The sequence below is a fragment of the Botryllus schlosseri genome, chromosome 3 (assembly GCF_051294905.1).
Source record: "Botryllus schlosseri isolate E-star chromosome 3, Bs_hap1, whole genome shotgun sequence".
Classification (NCBI taxonomy): Eukaryota; Metazoa; Chordata; class Ascidiacea; order Stolidobranchia; family Styelidae; genus Botryllus; species Botryllus schlosseri.
In genome coordinates this window covers 20,213,531-20,228,311 of record NC_137238.1, presented here as the reverse complement: position 1 = coordinate 20,228,311, position 14,781 = coordinate 20,213,531, and the positions used below count along the sequence as shown (strand labels likewise).

The 14,781-nt window shown below is 41.5% G+C and overlaps 1 long non-coding RNA gene across 1 annotated transcript in view; it reads right to left on the bottom strand.

Moving 5' to 3' along the window:
* Positions 1-14,781, bottom strand: part of LOC145436057 (uncharacterized) — a 115,491-nt gene that overhangs the window by 29,850 nt on the left and 70,860 nt on the right. The gene's annotated exons all lie outside the window — the stretch shown is intronic.

Sequence of the window (14,781 nt, the reverse complement as noted above, 5' to 3'; positions counted from 1 at the left end):
TCGTTCGATTTAAATCATAGGGTTGGGTATATGAGCGCTGAGCAGTTTATAGAAGAGAGATATCAGCAGGGTTGCCATCGACATGGATCCAAAAATAAGGACAGTAGAAAAATTAGATTAGCATGAAAAAGTCTTTTTGAACGTGCTTCATGGATATCACGACAGCTCAGGTCATGGTATACCTTTACTCAGGGCCGAAACCGCACTTCGTCAGCCCCCCCCCCCCCCCATAGGGTGATAACCCAAACTTCTTCACCTCGTTGCTATTAGAGGCGTCAACCAATATGGAAAAAGGCCGTACACCAAGTTTAAACAAAATCCTTTTTGAGCGTGTGGAGCAAGACCTCCAGTAACAATGCTTGTAGTCTTGGTCCTGGCCGAAAACTTATTTGCGATGCTGGAATCGGGGAGTATTGCTTTGAACAAATGCGATGTACACTCGTTGGTGAGGAATGATTGCTGGTGTTTGACAGTATGGAATGTCCAGGTACCCTCTACAGCAGCTGTCTTGTCGTCTGTAGTCGTTGGTCCTGATCGACTTGTGGAAAAATTATTCATCGACTGGCTCAAATTAATCATTATGACACACTTCTTCTGTTTTTGGGGTATCAATGTGAGTTGAAATAGCAGTCTTTCCGATAGCCTCCAGGTTAATGTCACAATTACAGATATTGCAATGTGCGAAACACTCGCCCTCCAAGCTTCGTTAGATACCTCTGAATTCTCTCTCATAATCGTCACGAAAAACGTTTTTACGGCTGTTCATTTTAACTAATCAGATTTAGCCTTATTAGTAGCTAAACCTATGTGCGCAAGTGCAATATAATTTAGAAAAATTTATCAATGAATAATTGCTTTACTATACTTTTAAACCAATGTGTCGACTGCACTGCGTCATTTTTCAATACGCAATAAATGCTGCCTGCCTCACAGCTTGAGCTTATTCTGCTGTAGACCAAACAGCAGGAACGTGGTACTGCTGTTTCCTCAAATCTTATGGTGTGTACGTCACGAGAGTTACTTTCCTTTATGATGTCATAAAATCTCGACGCTAAAGCATAATTTTAGAATATTATGCAACACAGATAACAGAGGAAAACGATTGAAGTTCTGTAGTGGTTGAAAATAAGACAAAATAAGGACGCAAGTCGAAAATAAGGACGTTTCTTAGAAATAAGGACAGTTGAGCTTTCTAAGACGTGGCCCTTCAAAATAAGGACAAATCTTAGAAATAAGGACGGTATGGCAACCCTAGCTGCTGGATATCAGATTACTTTACTACTAGTTTATGACAACGTAAGCTGTAAGCTCCGATCACTATACGTTTTCGGTCGATTTATTTGTTATAGAACAATGGAGACCGATAAAATGCACAATCATTGAGTGATTGGTTGCGCTCACGGGTCACACCAGCGTATCTTTAACAATCAGGACTTATACGAGATATATGGATTTAGTTGACACTGATGACTTGACAATTGACTCGTAAATTTTGCTTCGAGTCACGAGTCGAGCCGTATTTCTGCAGCGTAAAGTCAATTTTGCATAGTGAATCAAGTCAAGCCATACGACAAATTTGACTCGAGTCATCCCAACACAGGACTGGTTACGAGCAGTCACTGGAAAATTTGAAATCATTGTCCTTCATCTGCGAGATTTCTAAACTATACTAAAAAATGTGATTTTGTTTCTCATTGCCGTGCGTCAAGTTACCGTGAAGTGGAGAAACTCGAAGATTTCCGACCCGAGAAAATCGGTCACCAAGCCAAGAATGTTGTCGTGAACCGTAGGACCCCTGATTAATATAACAAGCCTCTGAAATGTGAAATGTGTTAACTAAAATGAAGTCAGGTAAAGAAGGACCCGCTGATGAATGCAAAAAGAACATATTGGTTGATTCAATGCACTGATTACATGGCTAGACTTTTGCCTGTCAAGAGCATATGGTGTTGCATGTTTGCTTGACTTCTTCCGTTCTTTTAATGCATACGTCACCACATTCTGCCTACTTGCAGGGTGTGGGTCACACATTTCCGGACACAAGATCAAATAAAGGTTGCGTGCAAAAAAAAATACACCGGCATTGGTTTATACAAATCGAAATATATAGGTTGCTAACTTACCAGAGATATGCTGGATGTTGAAGGGGCATGCAGAAAGAGGGTGAGTGTCTGATCTTAAAGGCTTCTCCAAGTTGTTTCGACACCTTCCTAGCTTTTCATTGTATCGCAGTCTTGTGATGTTTTGAAATGATGAAAATATTAATAAAACTGATGATTGAAGAGTACAGTAGTTGTGGACAGTAGTTGTGGACTGAAAAATATGTTTTCACGAAAGTATCAGTGAATATAATTTAGGTACCGGATTGCTTGGTTCTGCTCACACCGCATTGTCGCCCATATCAAATGTTTCATCACAGTAAGTATGGTTCGCCATAACGTTTAAGACTACCGTTTCACAATCTAGCAATTACCTATCATATCGTAATGTATCAGCCCATGACGTGTCCTGCTAATCTGAAAAATCTGGCTTTTTTAAACGCTGCACCTGTTTTAGCGGATCACTTTTGAATCTTTATGGACAAAAGTCATGAACTATATTTTCCACTCTTTAGAAGTGGTATTTGCATTTCACTTTCATTTCCGAGTATCATACTGTGAGTTCTGATTACTTTCAGTTCTTTTGTCTGCAGAACATACATGTTGAAGCATAAAAGCAGGTGAAGTAGTGGCTCTATTTTTCGAAAATAAAGCTGCACTAAATGTAAATTCTACGATCCACAATATTTGTTATTAATGAATACTATAGTCGCTCAAAGTGTTGAAACCGTATCCGATACAACTTCTCCTTATTGCTCTTTGCCTAAACTTGGGGCCTTGTAATATGGGGTATGGCGTCATGCCATGATATTCTCTAAAACGGGGTCTTCTAGTAAACAAAAGGTTAGTATCGCATTCTCCTATCAATACTATCATTTGCATCCCATGCGAAAGAATGCTTTTTCTGTCAATAATTGATACCTCCTGGGATGCATCAATACGAATCAAGCTCTCTGCACCTTCCGCATAGCTCAATTTGCACCTTTTGACAGTCCATGCGAACGAATTAAGACTGTTTTCAAAACTACTTACTTGCTTGAGTAGCTTTAAAGTCGATCAATTCTACTTCTACTTCAAGTAGATTTAAATAGCTTATGGAAAAAGTACTTCTACTCGTACTTGAGTAGATTTTTTTCGTCGCTACTTCTACTTCTACTTGAGTAGCTTTCTTGACTGCTTTGACTACCTCTGCTTGTAATATGGGTTAGGGCGCCATGCCATGATATTCTCTAAAACGGGGTCTTCTAGTAAACAAAGGGTTAGTCTCGCATTTTCATATCAATACCATAATTTGCATCCCATGATGCAAAAGAATGCTTATTCTGTCAAAAATTGATACCTCCTGGGATGCATCAATAGCTCAATTTGCAGCTTTTGACAGTCGATGCGAACGAATTAAGGCTGTTTTCGAAACTACTTACTTACTTGAGTAGATTTAAAGTCAAACAATTCTACTTCTACTTCAAGTAGTTTTAGGTGGCTCATGGAAGAAGTACTTTTACTCGTACTTGAGTAGAATTTTGTCGTCACTACTTCTACTTCCACTTGAGTAGATTTCTTGACTACTTTGACCACCTCAGAAACATATCGCGCCTTTCATGACATGCCACCCCATTTTCGTCGCTTGTTTTTTTCTATGTTATCTTCTTTTACTTTTCATTCAGTGTGCATGCCTTCTCTTTACATCGCCTAGGCCAAGGTGGGTGTCTGATTCCTAAGACTACTCCTATCTTTTCATTGTATCGCTTTTTCGCGCTGTATTAAACTGATAAAAATTGCTATTAAACCGAACTGAACTGAACAGAATCGGATTAGGATTTGAATATACAAAATTATGGATTAGAATTTGAACCTTCGGATTTGGATTGGATTACGACAAGACATGGAAATTTCAAATCCGCTCATATCTGATAGATTATAGATTACTAGCCTACGGATAGATACGCAACTCCCGAAAACCCCGTCGTTACGCTCGGGAAAGCAGTTACTCTTATTGCTGAGCAATCTAAAAGTGGCATAATTGGTAATGCTATAACTGGCGACCAGAGCGATGAAAATTAATAAAACCGGTCTCAATCGAAAGCTAATGTTGCACTGATTCCGACAATACGAATGAAAACTTTGTCAGGGCAATGGAATCACCTCAAAACAGCCCTCAAAGTCTGAAAATCGTCATTGTTCCGAACAATCGCTTGACGAAATTGCAATTGTTAAGTTCATTGTGTCGCGGCGCTGCCGATTTTAATACTTTGCGGGCTGTTTAGGGGTGATTCCATTGCCCTGGCAAGATTTCAATCTTTATTTTCGGCATCAGTGCGACACTAGCTTTCGATTAAGACAACTATAATAAATTTCGGGGCTCTGGTCGCCAGCTACAGCACTACCAATTACGCTACTTTTAGATTGCTCAGCAATACGAGACGCTTTTTGCCCAAGCGTAACCACCAGGAACTGCGTATCTATCTATAGATAACTGACCTACGGATAGATGGGCAGCACGAGAGTCACGGTCGAGTGATGCGACAACGGCAGATTTGTTGTCGCTTCATAGCATGAAACGGGAGCGTAATTGCTAATCCCATAGATGACTACCCGAACGCTCAAATTAAATAAAGTTGATCTTATTAAAAAGCTACAGTCGCGCTGATTCTGATAATATACATTAAATTTTCATCAAGGCAATGGAACTATAGAGTATGACTGGAGTGACGACTCGATTGTTCTCCCATTGTTAGCCGGCAGAATGGTCACGGTCAGATGGATCCACCCAAAACAGGATGGCTCAGTGCTTGTTTCAATGGCGTTCAAGGCGATTCGTCGTGTATTTCTTGTAGTTGCGTCGGAATTAGTTAGACAGTTCAACATTTAGGTAGCGGTGGCGAGTCGTTATGACTAGTGAATAATACTGTGTAGCCTATGTTACATTTCTCACGAGATTGATGTGATATTGTGGCTTTGATCCTTTGTAGAATTTGCCACGTATATGAATATAATGACAGAAGGTATATAGAATATCTGGTTCGTGTGCATTGGCTATTGTGAGATGAACTCATGGAAAGAAAGACTGAAGAATACTACAAAGTGAACAAGTGGAAAGATCTTGAACTATACCGATATGCAATTCACAATATCGTTGATTGAAAATATGTCCTATATTAACTGCAGAAACTCGAGTATGAATATAATAAATAATATTGCAACTGTCTTGTAGTCTTACATAATGCCTGTCCGATAACCGCAGAAACTTGAGTATGACTAGCAGGACCGTAACTGCCGCACCCCAAACCCCAAACCCAAATTGTATGCCCGTAAAGAAATACCAATTTGAAATCGCGTGCGTCGTTAGTCTAGTACATTTGGGCGATTCTGTATTTTTTGATATAACAGACAGGAGATCACGAAATGACAAAATGAAACGAAGTCATACCAACGGGGCCGTCCGCCCAATATGTTTAATTATTATTTACGGACCCTACAGTTTCCAAGCCACCGCATTCAGCTCTACCGGTAAATCTGACAACGTGAACAGAGAGAACAAGAAATTGATAGCAATATATTTGCAATTCCCAATATTATTGACTGATTTTATCATGAATTATCGAATATTTTCGCGCTTCGCGCTGGCTCACTACACTGTGGCCCTTATTTCGTGACAAAAGCGAACAACGTGATGGGGGGGGGGGGGGGTTTATAACCCTATGGGAGCCCAAGACCCAAGTTTTATTGGGGGGGCCTGGCCAAGTGCTGTTTCGTTCCTGCGAACGGGTATACGCCCGAAGATGTTCAATTATTATTGAGGGGTCCTACCATTTCAAACACACCTCACTCAGGTCTACCGTTAAATCTGATTACGTGGGAAGAGAGAGGATAAAAATTGATAATAATATATATTCAATTCCCGATCATATTGACCGATTAAATCATGAATTTTGAAATTTTTTGCACTTCGCGCGTGTGGACGTTCAAAGCTGCCCCACTAAACGGACGGTGAACACAGATGATGAGTAGTGGTACACAGCGTATAGCCAATGGGGGGTCTGGGGGGCGAAGTCCCCTAGAAGTTCGGTTTATCACCCTATGAGGGGCCCATGACCAACGTTTTGGGGGGGTGGGGGGCTGACGAAGTGCTGTTACGCCCCTGATGACTAGAACAAGAGCCTTGTGTAATGTTAATGTACTGCTTGAGCTCGACTTACAATAGCCAGAGCTTACTCCTTGAAATAAGTGTGCAAAATCGCACTTGAAGGGAACTCGTTGTCATTGCGAAGAACACAGGAAGACGTCTGCCGGTCGACATTAGTAGTAAGCTTTAACGCAGAGCGAACGTTTGTAGTTGTATAATTGTATATCTGACTCCAGGATGTATTCCTGACTCCAAGAAGGTTGCGTTTACAATTCGCTGCGTGTTTCTTCTTTCGTTCGACGAACCGGCGTAACCGCGCCGTACGGCCTTGTTGGCTGACGTACCACGAAGCCTGTCTATTGGACACGTATTCGATGGATCACACTGACGAATATATTTTGTTTCTGTCTCCACGACTTGTAACTTTATTGAATCACGTACGACAAAGTAACGGACTTCCGAATCAGCGAAATATCATGAATTGAATGACCGTCTCTCATAGCCACGAGAGAGTACATGCCAAATTGTTATCTACGTTCACACGATAGAATATACGACTTACAAAGGTCTTATCAGGTTTCAGTTCCGGGAATTACGTTAGGTCTACCAACTCCTTATCGACTAATATTTAAATGGCGTTATACCAATATACTCCGTTAAAAGTTCCCCCTTCCCACCAAAATAACTTGGTGCAAAAAAAACGAGTATATTGGTCAAAATCTCAAACCTAGGGTCATACAACATATGGACTGGGGCTAATCATAGGGACTGGAGACATGAAACGATTTTATATGCAGGGGCAAAAGTAAACTAATGAAACGAAATACCATACAAGCGTGGCAGTGTGGCAAGCGTGTCAAGCGTGTCAAGCGTGGCAAGCGGAAACCCTATTTTACATAACCATCTCGGATCGACTCGCAATATCATCGTTCCGTCCTACTGGCAACTGAAACTCAGATCAACAATAGTTAGCGCTCAAACAAAACAAAGAAATAAAATACATAATTAAACCAGCACAAAAGCGTTACAACCGTGACATTACAGATCACTTCGCATGCACTAACATGATATCATCAATACAATAAAAGAAACATAATAATTAGCCCAAAAGCGATACCATAGAGACAACCACGATCTCATTGCCTGCAATAACATACCGTCATTAAACACAAATGCAGAACTAAAATATCAATAGCACAAAAGCGGGACAACGGTGACATTAAAGATCACATGCATGCAATAACAACAAAGTAATGAGCATGAATAATAAAGATCAACAACGAAAGTAACTAGAATACAAGTCATAGACAGAAAAAGTCTATGTGCACTGACGAATGCCACCAACGTGTACGCAAGGCCAACATCATAATTCATCCAGCAATCATGCTTCAAAACCCACAGAACATGCCATTCACTGTCATTCACTTACTTCTTCTACTTTCTCATCATTACTGTTAACCCGTCCAGCGGGAACAGCAATCATCCGTACCAAATCTGTGTTGCTCGTTTCGCGACTACGTAACAACAGAGGGCTTATGACAATCCAACAACCATTCTACAGTGCCCAACTCAAACATGACGCACCGTTCGCGACCACAACCGGGCCTACACGAGACTAACATTTATTACTACAACGCATACTTCAGCAACGAGCTTCGGTGATCCCACGTTACATTCTACGACGGGGAGTCACAACATGATGCAGCAATCCTGCATTTACATAATATATCAATGCGCAAATCACGCTTTTCACTACGCATATCTTTACTTTACGCGATTCAACAATCGATGAAGCAGCAATCCTGCATTTATGCAACATATTAATGCACAAGGCATTTCTCATCACGCATATCTTTATTCTACGCGATTTAATGCAACACGTAATCATTCAAATGTCTTGGTCTAACAATTCGTCTCCCTCTGGACGTATATCTTGGACTTGACTCGGTGATATTTCTGCAATCACGAGATATTTGGGTCTTAGCATTATCGCGCACGCGGGATTCACGCCTACGAATTACGCGATAAACATCAACAGGTAAGCAATCAGATACACGCTCTCGAGACGCGCTACCAATACTACTCGGACAGCCGCTCTCGCTGTCATCACTACCAGAGGAAACTACACACGCATCACCCGGAGTTACCGCGGAGTTTAGTACAGCTTTGTCCGCATCAACGGGCGGAAACTGCTGCAAAACATCATCGAACGCGTCGTTATCTACATCAAATGGCGGAAAAAGTAACATCGGTCTGTTTATGCAGACTACTGACATACAAATCAACAACATTAGGCAATCAAAAAAAAACACAAACATCACTTAATACCTCAAAACAATACATACACGATATTACGGTAACATTAAAGGATACATTACATTGGGCATTCAGAAAACCGATAATATCACTCGCACAACAACTAATTAGCAAGATACTGCTATGGGTAGAAAAAAAATCGAATATTCACCTGCAATCATTTTATTCTAAATTGATATGAAACTTCCTAATTCATATCACGTAGCATTTAACATTGGTATATACCAACAGAACGAGAGTGTGCCCTATTTATTGTATTACATGCAAAACAATGTTTGCAACTATCATGCACTACCGCGGTGCATATTTTCTCAATGATATACTCAACATAAGGGTATCGTCGTATGGCAGAGGCCTAATATCTCTTCATCAGGCTTGCAATATATCATTATTGATCACACATACATATCAAGCTATTCAGCTATTGGATGCATCAGAGCATCGAATAAATAGGGTAGCCTTCTTGCCACGGGTTCACCCGCACACATCTCTTATCAAAACATCATGCTATATAAGCACCTGCGTCCTACAGCTCTAGCAGCAGAGGATTTGACTCGCAGGAAATGCGACCCCTATCTGGGTATAGAAACCAATGATTGCAAGTTACTTTACAAAACTATACTTTGCCAATATCCCAATAACAGTAACCAACTAACGTCGTAGTGTAAGAGAATAAAATCGATCTACCTTATTGTTCTAATCTGTGTGATGCATGCTTGGAGCACCACTGTCCGCACATCTGCTAAATTTCTGCGATTTCCGAGCATTTTCTGACACTGCAGACGTCTTCTTCATTGTTGTCTTTGTTACGGCGTATTGATCGTCGAAAGCACAACCCCGCTGCATTTCTTCCTGGCAATAACGTCTCGTCGTTTTCTCTGAATGCTCTTTCTCGCCGCTGTGCAAGGCGAATCTTTATATTGATCATTTCCGTGGTCCGTTGCTCGGTCTTGCTATTTCTCGCCGTCGTGCAGGGCGAATCTTTATATTGTCTTCGGTCGGCCGGTCGTCGTGATTAATTAAATGTCGGGGTCACCATTTAACGCAGAGCGAACGTTTGTAGTTGTATAATTGTATATCTGACTCCAGGATGTATTCCTGACTCCAAGAAGGTTGCGTTTACAATTCGCTGCGTGTTTCTTCTTTCGTTCGACGAACCGGCGTAACCGCGCCGTACGGCCTTGTTGGCTGACGTACCACGAAGCCTGTCTATTGGACACGTATTCGATGGATCACACTGACGAATATATTTTGTTTCTGTCTCCACGACTTGTAACTTTATTGAATCACGTACGACAAAGTAACGGACTTCCGAATCAGCGAAATATCATGAATTGAATGACCGTCTCTCATAGCCACGAGAGAGTACATGCCAAATTGTTATCTACGTTCACACGATAGAATATACGACTTACAAAGGTCTTATCAGGTTTCAGTTCCGGGAATTACGTAAGGTCTACCAACTCCTTATCGACTAATATTTAAATGGCGTTATACCAATATACTCCGTTAAATAAGCCAATGCACCACGTCAAGGTTTCGACCAACGCATTGGTTTCCTTTTTTTTAGGTAGGGAACCTCAATGTGGATAGGCAGCATTTGCCACAGAGAGAAAAAACTACCATACTACAAGAGCATATTGTTCATTTTTTTTCAAGCCATCTCGCAAACTTTTGGAAAATTTGGAGGACTTTTTTTGCTTCTCATGCAATGCAAACTTTGCAAAATTGTGAGACAAGATGTTATTCAAGTGTCTCATTGCCTTGTCCATGACATCCTCAACCTCATTTAGGTCTGAGCCAGATTGAAGTGACACAGTATGAATTAATTTGTTAAAGAATGGATCACAGTGAATTGCGTCAAGTACCCTGAAAAAATTGATCTTTTTCAGGGGTTTTGCCATTTCTTTACTGTGGATAACATAAAAGCGGAGAACCATGCCATGAAACTGTTCAGACGGGCTCTTCAATCCACCGACTTTCTTCTGCATCACTTAAATGAGGTTTCCCGATGGCGCTGCAGATGTTAGGCATGTGGCAATTGCTTCGTTACCTTGCTTAGAAATGGCTCCCAAAAGCACTCCACCAATATATTCAAGTAGGTCTAAAAACATGTCAAAGTTTTTCCGTGGAAAGGCAAAGTATCAAAGGCTATTTACTTACCAGATTCCTTGCTGTTGACTCCTCCAATCTCTGTGATTGGATCCTGTTCTTTACCACACACGAGAGAATCAAACATTTTCAAAAGTAATGCTGAAGCTGGCAATTGCGGCAAACCCAGCAACTTGTTAGCTTGGTGACAGATATTAGAATAATGTTGATAAAATCCGTCAACACCAAGTTTGCAATATTCAGAATGGAGTTGTTTCACCAATGGAACAGCTTTGGTCACGTCTAGTTCCTCGAATTATGGGGCGCAGTCAAAGTATTTTTTGGTATTTACACAAGCCCTCTTCAAAACAGCAATTACAGCATCCTCAGATATATCCCAAGTACTGGTGGGAACTTTATGATTTTTGTAATGTTTTTTCAGAGCTTTCACAGTCGGAAAGGATGCTTCGCATTCCTCACAAATCACACCTTTCCAGTTATCGAGTCCTTCGAAACATTCTTCAATTCCCATTCCAGTGAGTCCCTCCCAGTCATCCCAAAGTGATGCAGCTGAATCAGTCATGATACCGTTTTCTATCCGTGACGAAATATGATCTAAATCTGGCGAAAAATATAACAGAGGCTACACAGTATTATTCACTAGTCATAGCGACTCGCCACCGCTACCTAAATGTTGAACTGTCTAACTAATTCCGACGCAACTACAAGAAATACACGAAGAATCGCCTTGAACGCCATTGAAACAAGCACTGAGCTATCCTGTTTTGGGTGGATCCATCTGACCGTGACCATTCTTCCGGCTAACAATGGGAGAACAATCGAGTCGTCACTCCAGTCATACTCTATAATGGAACCATAGTGTCCTATATGGTGTCGACACAAGCAAATCGCACGGTTCAATGAAATTGTATCACGTCACAGTTTCCATTTGGCTACAGGCAATTTGACGGTGATTTTTGACCGACTTGCCGAGCATTAAATTTGATGAATCGGGTATCAATCGAAAGCTGACTCTGCACTGATTACGAAAATATAAATTTTATTCCGCTCGCGGCCCTGGAACCCCCACAATCAGCCCCCAATTATTCATTGTCGAGTGGATTGGCAGTGTGACGCAACAATGATGTCTGGCGAAACGAGAGACTCGCTCAAGAGCAAGGATGCGGCCGAGCGGCGAGAGTGGGATCAGCTGACGTCGCGGCAATAGCGATGTGCAAACGCGCCACAGAGAAACGCTGCGCTGTTGATACTTTTTCTATTTGCTTCTGTACAAGCGAACACGCCTTATCAGCCTTTCCTTGACTTTTAAGGGTAGAACTGGGTCCGCGGAATGTATTAGGGCCCTACCAATTTTCGCGCAATATCCTTCAGCTGATAGAGATATGTAGGCTACGTCTAAGTAGTCTACATTGGATATGTCAGATTATTATGATATCGATTGCCTTAGCCCGCTTGTTGCGTAGGGCTCCAGAGATGCGTGGCGCTGTTGATACTTTTTCTATGCGCTTCGCTAAAAGCGAGCACACACCAGCCTTTCCTTGACTTGTAATGGTAGAACTGGGTCCACAGAATGTATTTGGTCCCTACCAATTTTCGCGCAATCCTTCAGCTGTTAGAGATATTTCTAGTAAGAAAAATATACTTTCAAGTAATAAGATTCACTCAAGACAGCAAATTTAGATAATGTAAATATATCATATTTTAGTAATACAACTACAGTGTTGAGTTTTCACTCTAGTCCCCATAAGCACCACGTCGGTGACCTTGCCAAATTCCGAGAAGGCAAAAAAGTGCAAACTCTGTTGGGCCGAATGGACATTCAGTTATTCACAGATGCGAAAAAATACTGCAAATCCGTATTACGTAAGTTACATTAGGAATATATATACAGGCTACAGAATGAATATAATTTAAATATCTGTGATACCACTGTATTACTTTTGACGCAAAAGGTCCCCGGCATTCAAAAAAACTATTTGGTGATTGAAAAATGCTAAACCAACTTCCAACGTCAACGTTTATAGTGATATCAGATATATTCCAGTGAAAAACAAAGGTATGAATTTGGTGGTAACATTTTGGAATCATTTGGCAGGTATGGCCCGCAAGCTTTCTAGTAACGGATTGAATCCGGACAGCGATACCAGTTTAATTCGACACTCCTGCTGTTAAACTTTATTCAACAATCAACATTTTACCTGCTGCATTCGCGGACCAAGTCCTACCCATACGGATCAAATAAAAGCTTGTAATGTATGCTCATGCTCAATGCTCCCTGCTCACACTTAACCATAAAAGCGACTATAAAAAGTATCGACACCCGCCATCAACAGCGCGACGTGTCTCTGGAGCCCTACGCAACAAGCGGGCTAAGGCAATCGATATCATAATAATCTGACATATCCAATGAAGAGGTCGACCGATTATCGGCTTGGCCGATTATCGGCGTCGATATTTGGAACTTTCTCGAATATCGGTATCGGCCAATCTAGGCCGATATCGCGACCGATATTTTATATCTAACTACAATATACCTTTTCTGAACTGATCTGCAATTCTGTATCATGTTTTGATTTTCGGGTTGTCCCAAATTTCAACGAATGTTCACAATTGAGCAATAAGTCTTTTCGATTTCAGTTTTCTCGTTTGTTGTTCACCTTTCTGTGGCATGAACAAGTGCCACCTTGCCTAATATATAATATTTTTGGCGAAATAGTTCTCTGCTCCTTCCATATTAATATCGGCCTATGATATCGGTTATCGGCCTTGTGAGCGTCGAAATATCGGTATCGGTATCGGCCTGTAAAAATCAATATCGGTCGACCTCTAATCCAATGTAGACTACTTAGACGTAGCCTACATATCTCTATCAGCTGAAGGATATTGCGCGAAAATTGGTAGGGCCCTAATACATTCCGTGGACCCAGTTCTACCCTTACAAGTCAAGGAAAGGCTGGTGTGTGCTCGCTTGTGCCGAAACGCATAGAAAAAGTATCAACAGCGCAGCGTTTCTCTGTCGCGCGTTTGCACATCGCTATTGCCGCGACGTCAGCTGATCCCACTCTCGCCGCTCGGCCGCATCCTTGCTCTTGAGCGAGTCTCTCGTTTCGCCAGACATCATTGTTGCGTCACACTGCCAATCTACTCGACAATGAATAATTGGGGGCTGATTGTGGGGGTTCCAGGGCCGCGAGCGGAATAAAATTTATATTTTCGTAATCAGTGCAGAGTCAGCTTTCGATTGATACCCGATTCATCAAATTTAATGCTCGGCAAGCCGGACAAAAATCACCGTCAAATTGCCTGTAGCCAAATGGAAACTGTGACGTGATACAATTTCATTGAACCGTGCGATTTTCTTGTGTCGACACCATATAGGACACTATGATGGAACCACCCCGAAATAGCCTTCAAAATACGAAAATCGGCATTGTTCTAAACAATCGTAACCACGCACGGACCGTTGTTATGGCCATCGTGCTGCGCCGTTGCAATTGTTTTAGAACAATGCCGATTTTCATATTTTGAAGGCTATTTCGGGGTGGTTCCTTTGCCTTGAGGAAAATTTAATGTATATTATCAGAATCAGCGCGACTGTAGCTTTCAAATAAGATCAACTTTATTCAATTTGAGCGCTCGGGTCGTCATCTATGGGATTAACAATTACGCTCCCGTTTCATGCTATGAAGCGACAACAAATCTGCCGTTGTCGCATCACTCGACCGTGACTCTCGTGCTGCCCATCTATCCGTAGGTTAGTTATCCATAATCTATCCGTCGGTTAGTAATCTACAGATAGATACGCAACACCTGTCGTCACGCTTGCTTGCTCAGTGAAAATTACTGCTCAGCAATCTGCACGCAACATCCGAATTGCTAATCCCATAGCTGACGACCAGAGCGCTCAAATTAAATAAATTTGGTTTTATTTGAAAGCTACTGTCGCATTGAAAATATACATTCAAAACTGATCAGGGCAATGTAACCCCCCTTTCCCGAAATACCCCTCAAAGTCTGAAAATCGGTATTGTTCTGAACAATCGCAACCACGCAAGGACCGTTGTTATTGTCATTGTGCCGTTTCGTTGCGATTTATAGCTTGATGAGCATGAGGTCATAAATTAAAATTCT